The following is a 19,473-nucleotide window of genomic DNA, read 5'->3' as shown; positions in this document are numbered from 1 at the left end:
AATTTGAATAGTTTAAATTTGAATTTTTTAAAATTTGTGTGAATCACAAGTTTGTGATTAACTTTACTAAAAAATGAACATAGATGCACCTATAGAGAAAATTAAACCTAAATTCATAATCAATTTCTATGAATTTCAGAGAAATTCATTATGAATTTAGGTCAAATTTCCTGTATAGGGGCATCTATTTTCACTTTGAGAGGAGCTCAACAAGGCAGAGAGGGACGGGCTTATAAACCGGTGTGGGCGCCCTTCGGTTGGCGAGGTGAGACTAAACTCTAGGTGCAACGAGGGCCAACCCTTTAGTCTCGGTTTGTGGCACAAACCGGGACTAATGGTCATGGGCCAGGGGCAAGCCCTATTTTTTCTAGATTTTTTGTTTTGTTTTCTGCATTATTTATTTTCTTTTGTTTTTGCTTTATTTTTTAATTCTTTTTGCTTTTAGTTTTAGAAAAATTATAAAGTTTCTGTTAGTGCCATTAGTTTTCAAATTTGAAAACACTTTTTTAGTTTTTTTGTTTTCTTTGTTGCTTTATTTATTTTATTTTGTTTCTACTTACAACAAACTAATTATTGTTGCTATTTTTATTTTTATTTTCCAGTTTTTTTGTTTTGTTTTCTGTATTATTTATTTTCTTTTGTTTTTGCTTTATTTTTTAATTCTTTTTGCTTTTAGGTCAGCAAAATTATAAACTTTCTGTTAGTGCCATTAGTTTTAGAAAAATTATAAACTTTTTGTTAGTGCCATTCGTTTTCAAATTTGAATAGTTAAAATTTGAATTCTTTGAAATTTGTGTGAATCACAAGTTTGTGATTAACTTTACTAAAAAAATGAACATAGATGCACCTATAGAGAAAATTCGACCTAATTTCATAGTTTTCAAATGAACTCTGGAAAAGTTGGCATAGCATACTCGTCTGTTACAAATTTGGCATGGTATCATCATAATAGTTGCGGGAGAAAGTCTTCACTTTTTCTTCGCTTGTGTCATTTGCTTATTGCGCCGTAACCATGGATAATCTTCATCATTTATCAGGATGCTTGGGTCAGCCTTGACATTGAAGGGAGGAATTTCATGAAACTTTTCATAATCTTCAGACATATCTATCTTGCCCTCCACTCCCAGGATGTCCCTTTTTCCTGAAAGAACTATGTGGCGCTTTGGCTCATCGTATGATGTATTCGCTTCCTTGTCTTTTCTTTTTCTCGGTTTGGTAGACATGTCCTTCACATAGATAACCTATGCCACATCATTGGCTAGGACGAAAGGTTCGTCAGTGTATCCAAGATTTTTCAGATCCACTGTTGGCATTCCATACTGTGGGTCTACCTGTACCCCGCCTCCTGACAGATTGACCCATTTGCACATAAACAAAGGGACCTTAAAATCTTGTCCGTAGTCAAGTTCCCATATGTCAACTATGTAACCGTAATATGTGTCCTTTCCCTTCTCGGTTGTTGCATCAAAGCGGACACCGCTGTTTTGGTTGGTGCTATTTTGATCTTGGTCAATCGTGTAAAATGTATTCCCATTAATCTCGTATCCTTTGTAAATCAATACAGTCAAAGATGGTCCCCTGGACAACAAGTACAAGTCATCACAAACAGTGTTGTCACCTCTGAGACGTGCTTCCAACCAACTACTAAAAGTCCTGATGTGTTCACATGTAATCCAGTCGTCGCACTGCTCCGGGTGTTTGGAGCGCAGACTGTTCTTGTGTTCATCGACATACGAGGTCACCAAGGAAGAGTTCTGGAGAACTGTGTAGTGTGCTTGAGACCAAGAATATCTGTCCCTGCATATTATTGAGTCACTTCCAAGAGTGCCTTTTCCAGTCAGTCTCCCCTCATACCGCAATTTAGGGAGACCTATCTTCTTAAGGCCAGGAATGAAGTCAACACAAAACCCGATGACATCCTCTGTTTGATGGCCCATGGAGATGCTTCCTTCTGTCCTAGCGCGGTTACGGTCATATTTCTTTAGGACTCCCATGAACCTCTCAAAGGGGAACATATTGTGTAGAAATACGGGCCCCAGAATGACAATCTCGTCGACTAGATGAACTAGGACGTGTGTCATGATATTGAAGAAGGATGGTGGGAACACCATCTCGAAACTGACAAGACATATCGCCACATCACTCCTTAGCCTTGGTACAATTTATGGATCGATCACCTTCTGAGAGATTGCATTGAGGAATGCACATAGCTTCACAATGGCTAATCGGACGTTTTCCGGTAGAACCCCCTCAATGCAACCGGAAGCAGTTGCGTCATAATCACGTGGCAGTCATGAGACTTTAGGTTCTGGAACTTTTTCTCTGGCATATTTATTATTCCCTTTATATTCGATGAGAAGCCAGTCGGGACCTTCATACTGAGCAGGCATTCAAAGAAGATTTCTTTCTCTTCTTTCGTAAGAGCGTAGTTGGCAGGACCTTCATACTGCTTCGGAGGCATGCCGACTTTTTCGTGCAAACGTTGCAGGTCCTCCCGTGCCTCAGGTGTATCTTTTGTCTTTCCATACACGCCCAAGAAGCCTAGCAGGTTCACGCAAAGGTTCTTCGTCACGTGCATCACGTCGATTGAAGAGCGGACCTCTAGGTCTTTCCAGTAGGGTAGGTCCCAAAATATAGATTTCTTCTTCCACATGGGTGCGTGTCCCTCAGCGTCATTCGGAACAACTAGTGTTGTTGGGGAACGTAGCAGAATTTTAAAATTTTCTACGCATCACCAAGATCAATTTATGGAGTCATCTAGCAACGAGGAAGAGAGGAGTGCATCTACATACCCTTGTAGATCGTGCGCGGAAGTGTTCAAGAGAACGGGGTTGATGGAGTCGTACTCGACGTGATCCAAATCACCGATGACCAAGTGCCGAACGGACGGCACCTCCGCGTTCCACACACATACGGTTGGGGAGACGTCTCCTCCAACTTGATCCAGCAAGGGGGTAGGAGAGGTTGATGAAGATCCAGCAGCACGACGGCGTGGTGGTGGAAGCAACGGTGATCTCGACAGGGCTTCGCCAAGCGCAGGGAGACGGAGGAGTGTCACGGGAGGGAGAGGGAGAGGCCAGGGGCTTGGGTGCGGCTGCCCTCCCTCCCCCCCACTATATATAGGGTGCCTAGGGGGGCGCCGGGGGGGCGGCGGCCAAGGGGGTGCCTTGCCCCCCAAGGCTAGGGTGGCGCCCCCCATCCCTAGGGTTTCCAACCCTAGGCGCAGGGGGAAGGCCCAAGGGGGGCGCACCAGCCCACTAGAGGCTGGTTCCCCTCCCACTTCAGCCCATGGGGCCCTCCGAGATAGGTGGCCCCACCCGGTGGACCCCCGGGAGCCTTCCGGTGTTCCTGGTACAATACCGATTACCCCCGAAACTTTCCCGATGGCCGAAACTTGACTTCCTATATATAAATCTTCACCTCCGGACCATTCCGGAACTCCTCGTGACGTCCGGGATCTCATCCGGGACTCCGAACAACTTTCGGGTTACCGTATGCTAATATCTCTACAACCCTAGCGTCACCGAACCTTAAGTGTGTAGACCCTACGGGTTCGGGAGACATGCAGACATGACCGAGACACCTCTCCGGTCAATAACCAACAGCGGGATCTGGATACCCATGTTGGCTCCCACATGCACCACGATGATCTCATCAGATGAACCACGATGTCGAGGATTCAATCAATCCGTATACAATTCCCTTTGTCAATCGGTACATTACTTGCCCGAGACTCGATCGTCGGTATCCCAATACTTAGTTCAATCTCGTTACCGGCAAGTCACTTTACTTGTGCAGTAATGCATGATCCCGTGATCAACCACTTGGTCACATTGAGCTCATTATGATGATGCATTACCGAGTGGGCCCAGAGATACCTCTCCGTCATACGGAGTGACAAATCCCAGTCTCGATTCGTGCCAACCCAACAGACACTTTCGGAGATACCTGTAATGTGGCTTTATAGTCACCCAATTACGTTGTGACGTTTGGCACACCCAAGTCACTCCTACGGTATCCGGGAGTTGCACAATCTCATGGTCTAAGGAAATGACACTTGACATTCAGAAAAGCTACAACAAACGAACTACGCGATCTTTGAGCTAAGCTTGGGATTGGGTCTTGTCCATCACATCATTCTCCTAATGATGTGATCCCGTTATCAATGACATCCAATGTCCATAGTCAGGAAACCATGACTATCTTTTGAGCAACGAGCTAGTCAACTAGAGGCTCACTAGGGACGTGTTGTGGTCTATGTATTCACACATGTATTACGATTTCCGGATAACACAATTATAGCATGAACAATAGACAATTATCATGAACAAATAAATATAATAATAATCATTTTATTATTGCCTCTAGGGCATATTTCCAACAGTCTCCCACTTGCACTAGAGTCAATATTCTAGTTACATTGTGATGAATCAAACACCCATGCAGTTCTGGTGTTGATCATGTTTTTCTCTAGGGAGAGGTTTAGTCAATGGATCTGCCACATTCAGGTCCGTATGTACTTTAGAAATCTCTATGTCTCCATTTTGAACACTTTCACGAATGGAGTTGAAGCGACGCTTTATATGCCTGGTCTTCCTGTGAAACCTGGGCTCCTTGGCAAAGGCAATAGCTCCAGTGTTGTCACAGAAGAGAGTCATCGGGCCCGACACATTCGGTATGACTCCTAGGTCGGTAATGAACTCCTTCACCCAGACTGCTTCGTGTGCTGCCTCCGAGGCTGCCATGTACTCCGCTTCACATGTAGATCCCGCCACAACGCTTTGCTTGCAACTGCACCAGCTTACTGCCCCACCATTCAAAATATACACATATCCGGTTTGTGACTTAGAGTCATCCAGATCTGTGTCGAAGCTAGCATCGACGTAAACCTTTACGACGAGCTCTTTGTCACCTCCATAAACGAGAAACATTTCCTTAGTCCTTTTCAGGTACTTCAGGATATTTTTGATCGTTGTCCAGTGTTCCATGCCGGGATTACTTTGGTACCTTCCTACCAAACTCACGGCAAGGTTTACATCAGGTCTGGTACACAGCATAGCATACATGATAGACCCTATGGCCGAGGCATAGGGGACGACACTCATCTTTTCTCTATCTTCTGTCGTGGTCGGGCATTGAGCCAAGCTCAATCTCGTACCTTGCAATATAGGCAAGAACCCCTTCTTTGACTGATCCATTTTGAACTTCTTCACAATCTTGTCAAGGTACGTACTCTGTGAAAGACCAATGAGGCGTCTCGATCTATCTCTATAGATCTTGATGCCTAATATATAAGCAGCTTCTCCAAGGTCCTTCATTGAAAAACACTTGTTCAAATAGGCCTTTATGCTTTCCAAGAATTCTATATCATTTCCCATCAACAGTATGTCATCCACATACAATATGAGAAATGCTATAGAGCTCCCACTCACTTTCTTGTAAATGCAGGCTTCTCCATAAGTCTGCGTAAACCCAAACGCTTTGATCATCTCATCAAAACGAATGTTCCAACTCCGAGATGCTTGCACCAGCCCATAAATCGAGCGTTGGAGCTTGCACACCTTGTCAGCATTCTTAGGATCGACAAAACCTTCCGGCTACATCATATACAATTCTTCCTTAAGGAAACCATTAAGGAATGCTGTTTTGACGTCCATTTGCCATATCTCATAATCATAGAATGCGCCAATTGCTAACATGATTCAGATGGACTTCAGCTTCGCTACGGGTGAGAAAGTCTCATCGTAGTCAACCCCTTGAACTTGTCGATAACCCTTAGCGACAAGCCGAGCTTTATAGATGGTCACATTACCATCCGCGTCTGTCTTCTTCTTAAAGATCCATTTATTTTCTATGGCTCGCCGATCATCGGGCAAGTCAGTCAAAGTCCACACTTCATTTTCATACATGGATCCTATCTCGGATTTCATGGCTTCCAGCCATTTGTCGGACTCCGGGCCCGCCATTGCTTCTTCATAGTTCGAAGGTTCACCGTTGTCTAACAACATGATTTCCAAGACAGGGTTGCTGTACCACTCTGGTGCGGAACGTGTCCTCGTGGACCTAGGAAGTTCAGTAGCAACTTGATCTGAAGTTCCATAATCATCATCATTAACTTCCTCTCTAGTCGGTGCAGGCACCTCAGGAACATTTTCTTGAGTTGCGCCACTTACCGGTTCAAGAGGTAATACTTCATCAAGTTCTACTTTCCTCCCACTTATTTCTTTCGAGAGAAACTCTTTCTCTAGAAAGGACCCATTCTTGGCAACAAAGATCTTGCCTTCGAATCTGAAGTAGAAGGTATACCCAACAGTTTCCTTAGGGTATCCTATGAAGACGCATTTTTCTGACTTGGATTTGAGCTTTTCAGGTTGAAGTTTCTTGACAAAAGCATCGCATCCCCAAACTTTTAGAAACGACAGCTTAGGTTTCTTCCCAAACCATAATTCATACAGTGTCGTCTCAACGGATTTCGACGGAGCCCTATTTAAAGTGAATGCGGCAGTCTCTAAAGCATAGCCCCAAAATGACAGCGGTAAATCGGTAAGAGACATCATAGATCGCATCATATCCAATAGAGTGCGATTACGATGTTCGGACACACCATTACGCTGAGGTGTTCCAGGCGGCGTGAGTTGTGAAACTATTCCACATTTTCTTAAGTGTGTGCCAAATTCGTGACTCAAGTATTCTCCCCCACGATCTGATCGCAAGAACTTGATTTTCTTGTCACGTTGATTCTCAACCTCACTATGAAATTCCTTGAACTTTTCAAAGGTCTCAGACTTGTGTTTCATCAAGTAGACATACCCATATCTACTCAAGTCATCAGTGAGGGTGAGAACATAATGATAGCCACCGCGAGCCTCAACACTCATTGGACCGCACACATCAGTATGTATGATTTCCAATAAGTTGGTTGCTCGCTCCATTGTTCCTGAGAACGGAGTCTTGGTCATTTTACCCATGAGGCATGGTTCGCACGTGTCAAATGATTCATAATAAAGAGACTCTAAAAGTCCATCTGCATGGAGCTTCTTCATGCGTTTGACACCTATGTGACCAAGGCGACAGTGCCACAAGTATGTGGGACTATCATTATCAACCTTACATCTTTTGGTATTCACACTATGAATATGTGTAGCATTACGCTCGAGATTCATTAAGAATAAACCATTCACCATCGGAGCATGACCATAAAACATATCTCTCATATAAATAGAACAACCATTATTCTCGGATTTAAATGAGTAGCCATCTCGAATTAAACGAGATCCTGATACAATGTTCATGCTCAAAGCTGTCACTAAATAACAATTATTAAGGTTTAAAACTAATCCCGAAGGTAAATGTAGAGGTAGCGTGCCGACGGCGATCACATTGACCTTGGAACCATTCCCAATGCGCATCATCACCTCGTCCTTCGCCAGTCTCCGCTTATTCCGCAGCTCCTGTTTTGAGTTACAAATGTGAGCAACCGCACCGGTATCAAATACCCAGGAGCTACTACGAGTACTGTTAAGGTACACATCAATTACATGTATATCACATATACCTTTCGTGATGCCGGCCTTCTTGTCCGCTAAGTATTTGGGGCAGTTCCGCTTCCAGTGACCACTTCCCTTGCAATAAAAGCACTCAGTCTCGGGCTTGGGTCCATTCTTTGGCTTCTTCCCGGCAGCTTGCTTGCCGGGCGCGGCAACTCCCTTGCCGTCTTTCTTGAATGCTTTCTTACCCTTGCCCTTCTTGAACTTAGTGGTTTTATTCACCATCAACACTTGATGTTCCTTTTTGACTTCTACCTCTGCTGATTTCAGCATTGCAAATACTTCAGGAATGGTCTTTTCCATCCCCTACATATTGAAGTTCATCACAAAGCTCTTGTAGCTCGGTGGAAGCGACTGAAGGATTCTGTCAATGACCGCGTCATCCGGGAGATTAACTCCCAGCTGAGTCAAGCGGTTATGCAACCCAGACATAGTGAGTATGTGCTCACTGACAGAACTTTTTTCCTCCATCTTACAGCTGACGAACTTGTCGGAGACTTGATATCTCTCGACCCGGGCATGAGCTTGGAAAACCATTTTCAGCTCTTCGAACATCTCATATGCTCCGTGTCTCTCAAAACGCTTTTGGAGCCCCGGCTCTAAGCTGTAAAGCATGCCGCACTGAACGAGGGAGTAGTCATCGGTACGTGCCTGCCAAGCGTTCATAACGTCTTGTTCTGCAGGGAGAACAGGTGCGTCACCTAGCGGTGCTTGTAGGACATAATCTTTCTTGGCAGCTATGAGGATGATCCTCAGGTTCCGGACCCAGTCCGTGTAGTTGCTGCCATCGTCTTTCAGCTTGGTTTTCTCTAGGAACACGTTGAAGTTGAGGACTACGTTGGCCATTTGATCTACAAGACATATTATAAAAAATTTAGACTAAGTTCATGATAATTAAGTTCATCTAATCAAATTATTCAATGAACTCCCACTTAGATAGACATCCCTCCAGTAATCTAAGTATAACATGATCTGAGTTAACTAGGCCATGTCTGATCATCACGTGAGACGGACTAGTCAACATCGGTGAACATCTTCATGTTGATCGTATCTTCTATACGACTCATGCTCGACCTTTCGGTCTTCTGTGTTCCGAGGCCATGTCTGTACATGCTAGGCTCGTCAAGTCAACCTAAGTGTTTGCATGTGTAAATCTGTCTTACACCCGTTGTATGTGAAGGTTGGAATGTAACACCCGATCATCACGTGGTGCTTCGAAACAACGAACTGTCGCAATGGTGCACAATTAGGGGGAACACTTTCTTGAAATTATTATGAGGGATCATCTTATTTACTACCGTCGTTCTAAGTAAACAAGATGCAGAAACATGATAAACATCACATGCAATCAAATAATAAAAGTGACATGATATGGCCAATATCACATAGCTCCTTTGATCTCCATCTTGGGGCTCCATGATCATCTTGTCACCAGCATGACACCATGATCTCCATCATCATGATCTCCATCATCGTGTCTCCATAAAGTTTCTCGCCAACTATTACTTCTACTACTATGGCTAACACGTTTAGCAATAAAGTAAAGTAATTTACATGGCGTTTCTCAATGACATGCAGGTCATACAAAAATAAAGACAACTCCTATGGCTCCTGCCAGTTGTCATACTCATCGACATGCAAGTCGTGATTCCTATTACAATAGCATGAACATCTCATACATCACATATATATCATTCATCATTCATCACAACTTTGGCCATATCATATCACAAAGCACTTGCTGCAAAAACAAGTTAGACGTGCTCTAATTGTTGTTGCAAGTTTTACGTGGCTGAAATAGGGTTCTAGCAAGAACGTTTTCTTACCTACGTGAAAGCCACAACGTGATTTGTCAACTTCTATTTACCCTTCATAACGATAGCCACCGCGAGCCTCAACACTCATTGGACCGCACACATCAGTATGTATGATTTCCAATAAGTTGGTTGCTCGCTCCATTGTTCCTGAGAACGGAGTCTTGGTCATTTTACCCATGAGGCATGGTTCGCACGTGTCAAATGATTCGTAATCAAGAGACTCTAAAAGTCCATCTGCATGGAGCTTCTTCATGCGTTTGACACCTATGTGACCAAGGCAGCAGTGCCACAAGTATGTGGGACTATCATTATCAACCTTACATCTTTTGGTATTCACACTATGAATATGTGTAGCATTACGCTCGAGATTCATTAAGAATAAACCATTCACCATCGGAGCATGACCATAAAACATATCTCTCATATAAATAGAACAACCATTATTCTCGGATTTAAATGAGTAGCCATCTCGAATTAAACGAGATCCTGATACAATGTTCATGCTCAAAGCTGGCACTAAATAACAATTATTGATGTTTAAAACTAATCCCGTAGGTAAATGTAGAGGTAGCGTGCCGACGGCGATCACATCGACCTTGGAACCATTCCCGACGTGCATCGTCACCTCATCCTTCACCAGTCTCCGCTTATTCCGCAGCTCCTGCTTTGAGTTACAAATGTGAGCAACCGCACCGGTATCAAATACCCAGGAGCTACTGCGAGTACTGGTAAGGTACACGTCAATTACATGTATATCACATATACCTTTAGTGTTGCCGGCCTTCTTGTCTGCTAAGTATTTGGGGCAGTTCCGCTTCCAGTGACCACTTCCCTTGCAATAAAAACACTCAGTCTCGGGCTTGGGTCCATTCTTTGGCTTCTTCCCGGCAACTTGCTTACTGGGCGCAGCAACTCCCTTGCCATCCTTCTCGAAGTTCGTCTTACCCTTGCCTTTCTTGAACTTAGTGGTTTTATTCACCATCAACACTTGATGTTCCTTTTTGATTTCCACCTCTGCTAATTTCAGCATTGAATACACCTCAAGAATGGTCTTTTCCATCTCCTGCATATTGAAGTTCATCACAAAGCTCTTGTAGCTCGGTGGAAGCGACTGGAGAATTCTGTCAATGACTGCGTCATCCGGGAGATTAACTCCCAGCTGAGTCAAGCGGTTATGCAACCCAGACATTCTGAGTATGTGCTCACTGACAGAACTATTTTCCTCCATCTTACAGCTGAAGAACTTGTCGAAGACTTCATATCTCTCGACCCGGGCATGAGCTTGAAAAAACATTTTCAGCTCTTCGAACATCTCATATGCTCTGTGTCTCTCAAAACGGTTTTGGAGCCCCGGTTCTAAACTGTAAAGCATGCCGCACTGAACAAGGGAGTAATCATCAGAACGTGACTGCCAAGCGTTCATAACGTCTTGGTTCTGTGGGACAGGTGCGTCACCTAGCGGTGCTTGTAGGACATAATCTTTCTTGGCAGCTATGAGGATGATCCTCAGGTTCCGGACCCAGTCCGTATAGTTGTTGCCATCGTCTTTCAGCTTGGTTTTCTCTAGGAACGCGTTGAAGTTGAGGACAACGTGGGCCATTTGATCTACAAGACATATTGTAAAGATTTTAGACTAAGTTCATGATAATTAAGTTCATCTAATCAAATTATTCAATGAACTCCCACTCAGATAGACATCCCTCCAGTCATCTAAGTGAAAGATGATCCGAGTTAACTAGGCCGTGTCCGATCATCACGTGAGACGGACTAGCCAACATCGGTGAACATCTTCATGTTGATCGTATCTCCTATACGACTCATGCTTGACCTTTCGGTCTTCCGTGTTTCGAGGCCATGTCTGTACATGCTAGGCTCATCAAGTCAACCTAAGTGTATTGCGTGTGTAAATCTGGCTTACACCCGTTCTATTCGAACGTTAGAATCTATCACACCCGATCATCACGTGGTGCTTCGAAACAACGAACCTTCGCAACGGTGCACAGTTAGGGGGAACACTTTCTTGAAATTATTACGAGGGATCATCTTATTTAAGCTACCGTCGTTCTAAGCAAATAAGATGTAAAACATGATAAACATCACATGTAATCAAATAGTGACATGATATGGCCAATATCATTTGCTACTTTTGATCTCCATCTTCGGGGCTCCATGATCATCGTTGTCACCGGCATGACACCATGATCTCCATCATCGTGTCTTCTTGAAGTTGTCTCGTCATCTATTACTTCTACTACTATGGCTAACGCTTTAGCAATAAAGTAAAGTAATTACATGACGTTTATGTTGACACGCAGGTCATAAATAAATAAAGACAACTCCTATGGCTCCTGCCGGTTGTCATACTCATCGACATGCAAGTCGTGATTCCTATTACAAGAACATGATCATCTCATACATCACATATATCATTCATCACATCCTTTGGCCATATCACATCACAAAACACTTGCTGCAAAAACAAGTTAGACGTCCTCTAATTGTTGTTGCAAGTTTTTACGTGGCTGCTATAGGTTTCTAGCAAGAACGTTTCTTACCTACGCCAAAACCACAACGTGAATTGCCAATTTCTATTTACCCTTCATAAGGACCCTGTTCATCGAATCCGATCCGACTAAAGTGGGAGAGACAGACACCCGCCAGCCACCTTATGCAACTAGTGCATGTTAGTCGGTGGAACCAGTCTCACGTAAGTGTACATGTAAGGTCGGTCCGGGCTGCTTCATCCCACGATGCCACCGAATCAAGATAAGAGTATTAACGGCAAGCAAATTGACAATATCGACGCCCACAACTACTTTGTGTTCTACTCGTGCATAGTAACTACGCATAGACCTAGCTCATGATGCCACTGTTGGGGAACGTAGCAGAATTTTAAAATTTCTATGCATCACCAAGATCAATCTATGGAGTCATCTAGAAATGACGGAGAGAGGAGTGCATCTACATACCCTTGTAGATCGCGCACGGAAGCATTCAAGAGAACGGGGTTGATGGAGTCGTACTCGACGTGATCCAAATCACCGATGACCAAGTGCCGAACGGACGGCACCTCCGCGTTCAACACACGTACGGTTGGGAAGACGTCTCCTCCAACTTGATCCAGCAAGGGGGAAGGAGAGGTTGATGAAGATCCAGCAGCACGACGGCGTGGTGGTGGAAGCAACGATGATCTCGGCAGGGCTTCGCCAAGCGCAGGGAGACGGAGGAGTGTCACGGGAGGGAGAGGGAGAGGCCAGGGGCTTGGGTGCGGCTGCCCTCCCTCCCCCCACTATATATAGGGTACCTAGGGGGGGCGCCGTCCCTAGGAGATCCAATCTCCTAGGGGGGGCGGCGGCCAAGGGGGTGCCTTGCCCCCCAAGGCAAGGGTGGCGCCCCCCACCCCTAGGGTTTCCAACGCTAGGCGCAGGGGGAAGGCCCAAGGGGGCGCACCAGCCCACTAGGGGCTGGTTCCCATCCCACTTCAGCCCATGGGGCCCTCCGAGATAGGTGGCCCCACCCGGTGGACCCCCGGGACCCTTTCGGTGGTCCCGGTACAATACCGATTACCCCCGAAACTTTCCCGATGGCCGAAACTTGACTTCCTATATATAAATCTTCACCTCCGGACCATTCGGAACTCCTCGTGACGTCCGGGATCTCATCCGGGACTCCGAACAACTTTCGGGTTACCGTATGCTAATATCTCTACAACCCTAGCGTCACCGAACCTTAAGTGTGTAGACCCTACGGGTTCGGGAGACATGCAGACATGACCGAGACGCCTCTCCGGTCAATAACCAACAGTGGGATCTGGATACCCATGTTGGCTCCCACATGCTCCACGATGATCTCATCGGATGAACCACGATGTCGAGGATTTAATCAATCCGTATACAATTCCCTTTGTCAATCGGTACATTACTTGCCCGAGACTCGATCGTCGGTATCCCAATACCTAGTTCAATCTCGTTACCGGCAAGTCACTTTACTCGTGCCGTAATGCATGATCCCGTGATCAACCACTTGGTCACATTGAGCTCATTATGATGATGCATTACCGAGTGGGCCCAGAGATACCTCTCCATCATACGGAGTGACAAATCCCAGTCTCGATTCGTGCCAACCCAACAGACACTTTTAGAGATACCTGTAATGTGGCTTTATAGTCACCCAGTTACGTTGTGACGTTTGGCACACCCAAGGCACTCCTACGGTATCCGGGAGTTGCACAATCTCATGGTCTAAGGAAATGACACTTGACATTCAGAAAAGCTACAACAAATGAACTACGCGATCTTTGAGCTAAGCTTAGGATTGGGTCTTGTCCATCACATCATTCCGGCGGCAGGTTAGACGTTGTCGTTTGCTTGATGATCCATCGCACGCGTTTGCCGCATACAACTGATCGCTCTTAAGCCATAGCGTTCGTCGGCCTCGTGTGATTGGTGCAGATAGGGTGATTCCCATTTCCAAGGAGTTGCATGTGGGTGGAGCATGGGTTCCTGGGAGGAGTTGAGGTTGAAGAAGTGCGTGAGTCATCATCAGAGTTGAAGAAGACAGACAAATAGATTCAGATTCAGAGTTGACAGTTTCAGTCTGTGGACGCTTTCGCAACTGATCATGTATGTCTGCAAGTCAGAGCCTAATCATGTGTGTGTGTGTGTGTGTTGGGGGGCCTTTCTTGGTTTTTCATCCGGGTTTGCTTAAGGATTTCTCATGCTCTGCCCCATCTATCTGTTGTTCAGTGTAGCAGAAGCCAGTTCTTCTGCAGATACTCTGTTCATCAGTTCTCATGCTCTGCTCATCTATCTGCTGTTCAGTGTAGTAGAAGCCAGTTTTGCACAAGGTACTCTGTTCATCAGTTCACTAGTTTGCTCTGCTCCCCTATCGGTTTGCTCGTCTTCATATGCCCAAGAGCAAACACCGCCCTTCCCTAGTCTAGTTTGGTAACATAACATTGGTAGTACATACACTTGTCTCCCTGCAACACATTTCTACAGATAATCTTGCTTATTCTTGTAGTAGGTAGTTGTTTTTCTCATCTAAACATTAATTGGCTAAGCATAAATTTGCCCATATTGCAGCTCGTTTCAAATTCAGCCTGAGCAGTCAGCCAGCCTCGTCTGACGATAGAAATGCAGAAATAGGAAGACCAAATTTTGCTGAGGAGGAACACTGCACCGATTTTTCCAAACCCCGGTTAAGGTAAGGTTAGCAGCAAACCCAAGTCAGGGCCATTTGAGAATCGATTGACCATGCAAATGGTGTGCTGCTGCGCTGCTCCCAGCTAGCACATGGCGCCGGCTAATTAAATGGAAAAAAGCAAATAAATGGGAGGTGGGAAAGTCCAAACCCCATGATCTCTCAATCATTGGGCCCTTCCTAATGCTACACGATGCACAGAGGGTGGCACATAGGCAAAAGAGTGATGTGGCAAAGCAATTAAAGAAGTGAGAAAACAATATGATCACCCTATGAGGAAACGGTGCTAAGCACACGAACCTATGCAAAATGACTATTCACCAATACATGAAGGAATTTAATTATTAAACAGGGGAAGCTTAGTTACAAAAACTAAGCATCAATGTATTGGAAAGACTAGTTGCTAAAGTATTTAATGCAATTAGCACCTCATGTAAGTACCGATGCATTGGAAGTGGCCTTATCCTGGTGCGTGGACCCATCGTTGAAAGTAACTGCTTAAACTAGAAGCACTCACTCCAAAAATTGCTTTTGGATGGAGGCCGGGTTTTGAAGAGTTCAAAATTTCATATTTTTACATTTCAAAAAATTCTGGAAAAAATACAGACATACATGGAGGCATAACACACATGTCTGTAAATTTTCAAAACGAAATACGTTGCAATGAGGGCTGTGCAAAAAAGACAAATTTATGGCCTTTTAACACATGGTACTATTCATCCCAAAAGTCCATGAATTTGTTTTTTTTTGCAGAAATCGCATATAAAGGCATTTTATCCTGAAATTTTACACACATACACATCGCATTCTTATATACTTGTACAATTGTTTTCAGAATTTTTTGAAACCGAAAAATATAAATTTTGAATTTTTCAAAAAAAAAGGCCTTGGTGGAGGCCGAGCTCCAAAATGCCATTCTCCATCAACTACTAGTAGATGTTTTGTTTTTGATATGGAACCCACGTATTTCATTTAAATCACCGTCGAATCCCCGGTTAGAGCATTTTCAGCCACGTACCTCTAATTCGACCCCTCAAACGCCCGCGGACGCGCCCGTCAGTGACCAGACGTGACCGTTTTGAGCCCCTATTTTTTCATTCATACATCCACACTTCTCATTTTCTTCCTTATATGTCCGGTCACTTGCATGTGATTGGTGGAGAGAAGAAAGAGAAAGAAAACAAAGAATAAACAAAGAGAAAAAGGTGGTCCAGGGTGGGCCGCATCCTACGTGGCGGACTGCCCAGGCGCGCACGGGTACGTCCGCGAGCCCTCATATCCTCCTCTCCATATTTGAGATGGATATGAGGGTTCGCAGACAGCCCGTGCGTATAGGGATGATATGAGGGGTCTGGTTGGGTGACATTATTCCTTCTCTCTCATGTCCGGTCACTGACCGGGCATGTCCACGGGCGTATGAGAGGTAGTTTGAGGTGTCCGGTTGTAGATGCTCTTATAGCACAGGTAACATCCATGGGGTAGCTATGGAACAAGTCACATCGTTCGCCCTGAGCTAGCTCGGTACCCAGAACAGCACATGCATTGGTTGTTCACTCTCGGGACACATACATCACTTTGGCATAGGTAATTGGGTCCCTAGCCTACACTTAACTTATTTGAAAAGGGTACCCAAGGGGGGCCAGATCATAGTTGTTCGAAGTAACGGTTTGGACAAAGTTCTGGCTGTCAGTTTTAAACTGACCTCTGCCGACCCTGAGCTGATCAGGCATACGTACCGCATTTAGGGCACGAATGTTTCTGCATGAAGGGCTTCAGTTAGCGCTCCTACTAATCTCGTTGCCGCAAACAATACTTCTAATTACTTCTCTCTGCAAATCAGACCCCTCTTGTCCCTAAGTTCATCGAGAAGGCCCCGTCTACATTTATCTTTACAAAATCTTGTGGTGGTGGCATCCATATGCAATTTTCCTCTGTATGCACTACAGGCTTGGGCGACAGGAATTCCTTCCATTCGTTTACACACAAACCGGCACCCCCGTACGGCCGAGTCAAGCTCTATACTATGTACCGAGGCCGCGATACACACAGACAGAGAGAGAGAGAGAGTGAGAGTGGGATCCTCTAGCCTCGCCCTCTACGGTTCCCTCGTTTCTTAGCGAGTAAGAAGGTGACCACGCAAAATCTGTTAGGTTCTGACATCTGCCCACCCACCCCTTCCTCGTTGTAGTTAAATCTTCATGGATCATTATATTTTATTTTATTCTATAAAAAGAATAGTATTATGTGCAGCAAACTGCAAAGAAGAACGACATTCGAATTTCGAAACACACACTCAAAAAATCTCTACTCTAAGTTGGGAACACCCCCCGTCGCGCTATTCGTTAGTGTGTCTCGTATTGGGGGGGTCATGTTTGGGTTGGTGGAAACAAATATGGGACCGGGGCCGGAAAAAATAAAGTTTTATATCAAATTTCTATACTTGTTTATTTTTACCATAATACAATATTTTATTTTATTTTAGTTGGCATAGTTAACCACATAATTTATTTGGTATAGTTAACTAGTGTTCTTCGTTCTCACTTGTTATGTGTATCACTAATCAATTTGTTTATACCGAATTTAAATTAAGTGATGGAATAAATGTTATTTTTCAATTAATTTGTGGCGATTTTAATAAACATATAGTGCACATGTACATATTTGCATGTATGTGAACATGCTGATATATAGTTTAGTTTCACTAAATATCATGTTAGAGGTTTCTAAATAATAAGGTCCAACTAATATGTTATCAGTGATTTCTAGTGTATTATTCGGTGTGCATATTTATAGAACCTTGTAGAGTATATACTTACACATAAATGTTATGACGGGGTCCTGAACCCAGGGTACCTGACATGAGGGAACCTGACCTTGACAACGGATGGGGCCTACCAGGCCCAAGGAATATCAGGAAGCCCTAAAGAGGCGAAGATGATGTGTGTGTCCTCCAAGTTGGAGGGTCACGGCAGAACCGACCTTATCCAGCCCCCCATGTAAAGCCTAGACCTCTCCTTTCTATATAAAGGGAGGTCTATGTCTTCGTTCATCATCCAATCTCAGATCCAAACTCCCGATAAACACCCCATACACCATTGTAAACCTTTGCATGAGATATCCCCTCACCATGAATAACGAGAAGATGTAGGATGTAGAGTATTACTCTTCGGAGGCCCGAACCTGGGTAAACTGTGTGTGCAAACTCCGTCTTGGTACTTCCAATCTCGTCATGAACCCTATCGAGGAATCTGATGAAATTTCGCTCCATCAGCTGGCGCTTCAGGCACGTGCAACGTTGATCGGATAATGAACCCGGCGCGAAGAAACAGAAAAGGCCGGCGATCTCCCGCCAAGCCATTACTTCACGTTCAGCTCTTTCGAGCTGGTCGCTGATGGGTAAGGACAATTGGTCAACAACTCGCCTTCATGCCTCATCAAGCACACGTACAATGAACAAAGGCGGGCCCAAGGGATTTACGACCGCCCCGATCACCCCGCGTGGAGGCGCATCGTGCGGGTTCCATGAAGGTGTAGGACGTCCCGCGAGGCCCCTCATTGCGGGGCCTCCGTAAATATGATATTCACAATAACGAATAATAGCCGAAACCAAAAGTCTCCAAGACTAGCTCAAGTGTTGTTCGTGGTCATGTTTTATGGATCTTTAGACATAGTTAAGTGTAACGATAGTCTCAAAACAACACTGAGTATGCCGTTAGAAGAATGATCATATTGAATCGACCCAAATTTGTTTGTTATACTTTGAGATAATTAGAAGTCAATTGTTATAACACGGAGTGTTAACATGTGATTTAATTACTTAGACCATGAGAGTATCTTAGTCACTTCATACCATACGATGAACTTTGGGGTTACTCAAACATCACCTGTAACATGGTGATCATAACGATAACTTACAGGTTCATCGAAAAGTTTGACAAAGGACTAGATAGCTCGAGAGTGAAATTTGCTCCTCTGACGATGGAGAGATATATTTAGGGCCCTCTCGGTGTGACGACATCCATCATCGTTTGGTCAGACACAGGTGACTATGTCATGGGGATGCCGGAACACGTCAACAAGAAAGAAGAACAAAACCGACAACGAGCAGACCAGTATAGTGTGCATGTGTATGACTCAAGAGGATACCGATATATCTCACCTCGGGTTTGGTGAAGTACCACGAAGAAAAGGGAACATCACATGATAACCAAAGGTTCACTCGAATCGCATTCGTGTACTCATAGGGATCGAAATTGACGTTCACGGTTTCGCTATCGGTCATTGAACAAAAGTGTTTCGTTCATGTCTATGTTTTATCAGACCTACAGGGTCACAAGTTTAAGGTAATCACGATTTGTTGAGTATTAGTAGGACGAGAGTATCAAGGATTTATTTGTGAAATAGTTTCGAGGTCACCGGAAGGTTTCGGAGTTTATCGGGCAATATTGAGTATTCCTGATAAATAATATATATGTGGAAAATGTTTCTAATGATGTTAAATTGATGATAAATCTCTAATAATTGTTAGGATGCTTTTATATTTAATTAAATATCAACGCGCCTTAAAAGGCGAAGTGGTGGAAGGAGAATTGGGCTACAAGAGCCCAACAGGGGGAGCACCCCCCTTTCCACTTGGGGAGGCCAAATTGGGGTGGGGGAAGGTCTCCTCCAACTAGCCGGTGCAAGGAAGGGATCCCCCACCCCCCCCCCTCCAACGAATATACACTATAGGCTTTTGCACCTTTTGAACACACAAGTTTTTGGAGCCTCCTCTAGTTCTACTTCTAGTTGGTCCTAGTTGATCTATTAGAGCTTGATCTAGATCATGTAGTCCTCATAATTAGAAGCTCGGTGTGGTTCTAATCTGCTCCCTCTAATTTTTCGGAGGTGATTAGCTCTGTATGGCG

The sequence above is a fragment of the Triticum dicoccoides genome, chromosome 1A, assembly GCF_002162155.2.
Source record: "Triticum dicoccoides isolate Atlit2015 ecotype Zavitan chromosome 1A, WEW_v2.0, whole genome shotgun sequence".
NCBI classification, from domain to species: Eukaryota; Viridiplantae; Streptophyta; class Magnoliopsida; order Poales; family Poaceae; genus Triticum; species Triticum dicoccoides.
This window is presented reverse-complemented; position numbering follows the sequence as displayed.